The sequence below is a fragment of the Macrobrachium nipponense genome, chromosome 27, assembly GCF_015104395.2.
Source record: "Macrobrachium nipponense isolate FS-2020 chromosome 27, ASM1510439v2, whole genome shotgun sequence".
In the NCBI taxonomy this organism is placed as follows: Eukaryota; Metazoa; Arthropoda; class Malacostraca; order Decapoda; family Palaemonidae; genus Macrobrachium; species Macrobrachium nipponense.
The window spans coordinates 41,670,608-41,674,945 of record NC_087216.1 but is presented as its reverse complement, the minus strand read 5'-3'; positions in this window follow the sequence as shown (position 1 = coordinate 41,674,945).

The window sequence follows — 4,338 nt, the reverse complement described above, 5'->3', positions numbered from 1 at the left end:
GGCGAGGGTACGGTTGAAGCGCTGATATCCACAGCGAGAGAGAGACACGCATGTCTTAGCCGTAATCTCGAGTCCACAACCAGAGATATGGTTCAGAAGAGTAGTTAGTAAATCATCTGATCCAAGATCAATGTCGGTGATAAGGTATTTTTAAAAGTTAACGTGAGAAATGAGTTAAATTACAAACTAGGCCCGAAGTTTGAAGGTCCTTTTAAAGTCATTGAAGAGCAAAATTGGAAATAGGTTTGTAGTTTTAAATGACGAACAGGTGAGTCGAGGCTAACACATATCTCGAAATTGAAAAGAATTGGTTGTGGCAATTAATATATGATCGCGCAATTGCATTCATTTTTCCTTTTTTTTCTTGTTATCTGTTTTTGTAATTTGATGACAGAATGGCTTTGCATTTTTTTTCCTTCTCCTTTGTTTCCTTCTAATGTATTTCTCTCTTATTATATGTAAGTCTGCGGTGTTTTGGCGTAAGATTTCGGGGTTAATATTTTTCGGCAAATGTTTGCTTTAGCTGAGAAACGTGGGGTCAGTAATTAAATAGAGGAATTATTTATGTCACCCGAGTGGTGTTATTATTAAGATGATGGTTTATGTATAATGAGATGGCTCTGGGGAGTGTGCTTACGAAGTTCAGTATAAACAGTTTTTTTTTTAGAATCACGAGTTTCTAGCGTCGCGAGTCTGAATATGCTGCAATGCTAAGCACCTGACATGTTCATAGGTGGGTTTTCTTTTTTTGCTGAAGTTGCTGTAAGGAGTCCGGTTGCAAACCTTCCCTTTGGAATTGATTACTCGGGATTTGCACCGTTTTGTTCGGAGATGCTGATTATGACATTTCACGAGAACGTGTCATATAAGGGGATTTTTTATTTTTTTTCTTGTCGATAGGGTTGCTGCGCTAGCAGATTTCTGTAAACGGTACACATTCCGTTTTGGGAAAAGATGTTGAATTACATATGTTTTTTTTTTCTTTTCTTAACGTCGTCCGAGAAGATTAAACAACTGATGGTTTTCTTTTTCTTTTCTCTTATGTGCGCTGGGTAATTGGGGGAGGGGAAAGTTCACTTACTATTGTTGTATTATCTTATTTTTATTTATTTTTTTTTCTTCTTTTTCTTTTCTTACGAGAGATTGTTGCAATGAGGGTTAAGCTATAAATAGCATTTATCTTTTAGATAGAAGATATGATTTGTCAGGGTATGTGGGTGGGATAGAAGGGTGTTCGGCATTATATTTCATGGAGGCTAGTTATATAAACCATAAAAGGGTTTTTACTGTTAGACTTTATGAGTTCTCTTTTGATAGTGTGTTTGTCAGATATGGGATTATTTGTGAGACTTCAATAGGTAAAGATTATTTGGTTTAGCGAGGAATTTTTTTTTTTTTTTTTGATATTTGATTCGTAGATTGAATATATTAATTAGTGACGAATTTGTGGGGTAAATCAAGACTTTAGTTATTTTATGACCATGTAGACCTTTAAATACGGACACACAATGACTTTGGAGAATTCCCAACTCTACGTGAGGATGCCAAGGGAGACGACTTCGTTTCTCAGTACCAGAGATTGAATCAAGTCCTACACACGAAGGGCATTTTTGTGGACTGCCTTGGCAAAAGGATGAGATGTCTTCGATATAATTTCTGGGATAATAAAATCAGGAGTCTACAGTCTTCGATGAGACGGGTGCGAGTAGCACTTGCATAGAATAACGTGGTGGTGACCACGTTTACTTCAGTAAAAAACGTCGAATCTACAGTTTAGCGACGGGAGGGTGTTGGATACACTCACGAGGGCGGGTCGCAGACCGCCTGAATAATGGTGCGTGCCTGAGTTGTTTCGAGTTGGGTTACATACTCGACCTGCGTCTAAACAACAATTCGCCTCATTCTACAGGGATCTCAGCTGTTTGGACAGTTCCTGCAGGATTCTTACAGACTTCTTCATGGTACTTAGTCAGCGTGTCTACAATCCGTCGATAAAGGTGTTTCACCGACAACCTACACGGAAGCCATAAGGTGGTTCGAATCCCGCCTACAATGGAGTCCATTACTGTCCCGCCACTCGAAGATAGTGGTGAAGATGAACCTTTTTTTTTCGATGACCGCTATACTATACCAATAGTAATGATCATGTTAGGCGCTATACTGATCGCCATTTGTGTACTTGGAGTCCTTAAACTTTTATGCATTCGACGAAGCACAAGTGCTCCGGCAACAGAGGTGGCTCTAAGTCATGTGGTACATTGATACATTGGGCATTAATTGCCGATATGGTGTGAGACGGGAGTGCATTATTTTCTTTTTTTGAGCCAGCCTCTGGTTTTATATATATTGTAAGACGCTTGTTGTATCTAGAGCTAGGCGGGAGCTAGCATGGGGGTAGCCGAGCTCCTCTAAAGAGGTGAAAAGAGGAGGGGGAATGGCTAATAATATGTTTAAAGTGTTTTATATAATAATAAAGGTCACATAGCTCTACTCGCCTAGAGACAAGGGGGGTGGTACGCTGCAAAGTTCACATGGGAGAGAAAGGTATTTGCTGAACAAGCAACTTGTCTCAGAGGTCGTTCCCCGTTTGTGAGGCAGTGCATTCGTTTGTGTACGCGTTATTACAGGCCTACTGGTTCAGGGTACTTGTGGAAGACGCATTCTTTGTTCAAAAGAGAGAACAAGTGGTTGCTCCAAGTGTCGGGAGAAAACGCCCATCGAAAAGGTAAGACACGTTCTATAAAAACTTAGAAAAAACTGTTACCTTTTGGAAAAGAGAGAGAAGTGTGGAAATATTCTCTTTACGTAAATACTTTGAAAAGAGTGACGTGGGTGTCTATATAACTATTATCTTTATTACAGATGGGTCCGATTCCATGGTTGATTAGGAACGGGATTCTCTAACTGACGAATACTAGACAATGTGACTTGTTTGGGGTTTGAGAGTGTAACCTTAGTCCGGAGGGTAGAATGTTATCTTATTGGTTTCTTTATGGGTAGATTTGGGTGTTTATGCCATTATGACTTGTAATCATTTTGTTCTTTGTTATAACCAATTGCTTTGGGAAATAAGTGATATTTTTTATATTTACGCAGTCTTAATAAGCCTCGTGACATCTTACAGACAGGGCACCGTGGCAACAGGTAAGAGTTCCAGTTTGTGTAGTTTAGGGAATAAGGGGGGGCTAACATATTTTTGTTGGACTTGCATGTCATTCCATGTAATAGATATTTGCATTTACTTAGTTCGAATATTTCCATTGTTGTGAACTGCCCACATTTGACGTTTAAGCAAATCATTTATTACAGCATTGTATCCTCATAATTTTTTGTTTTTTCGTTTTTGACTGTGCTTACATGTCATTTGATATATACTTAAATATTTTTTGGAAAATTATTTGAGATATACTTGAAATAACTTTTGGGTTTTTCTTTTAAAATAACTTTTGTCTTTACTCAAGTTGATAGCAAAATTGTTCATCAAGGAGAGTGTTAAAATATGTCTGAAATATGATTCTCAGTTTTGTCTCAAAATTTGTTTGATTTTAAATTTACCTCCTGGCATAAGTGAACGGGATGTTAGATCGATATTACGATGTAGTATAACAGAATATAAACAGAAATCCCAGTGATAGCAAGACACTGTAGATACTGTAGGTGGCTTTCTCTTGGGTAACTAGTTGGACAATAAAACCCATACAACGAAATCGAATTAATGAAGAATACCACACTAAACACATAACCGCTTTTAAACAAGTATTCCTGACCGACTGATTGCCAAAAACTCTAAGTTATAATAAATTTGTTAGAAAAATAATCATTGTCCAAGTAGCCCTGACATACGGACAACCTAGCACAATATCAAAGTTAAGTTAAAATAATGAACACTAATCTTTAAAAACCAAGTTACGCTCTGTAACTACAGCAGCTGTAGAGATTCGTCTTGAAGACACCAGAAAAAAAGGATAGTAAGTGACAACAACATTTGAGTGATGTGGGTGGATTACCCCAAACGCCTCACCTACAGCCGCATATGTTACCAAGCTTCGAAACCCAGACCAGCAGTTGCTCAAGGTATATTCAAATAAAAGATAAATATTTGTATCTTTGTAGGAACTAATTTCACAAGGGTATAATTCCAGTTTCAATGCTTGGTTCTTTGTCCTTCGTCCTTCATTATTTAGTTGAATGACCTCTACTTTGGGCTGAATATCTACTTGATGTCATTCAACTTCCTGTTTCTGTCAATCCAAAGACAGGGAAGGTAAGGAAGTTGAAGAAGCATGGCAGTGCTTCTTTGAACCTACAACCACAGATCTCTGTAACCTCTCTTAAATC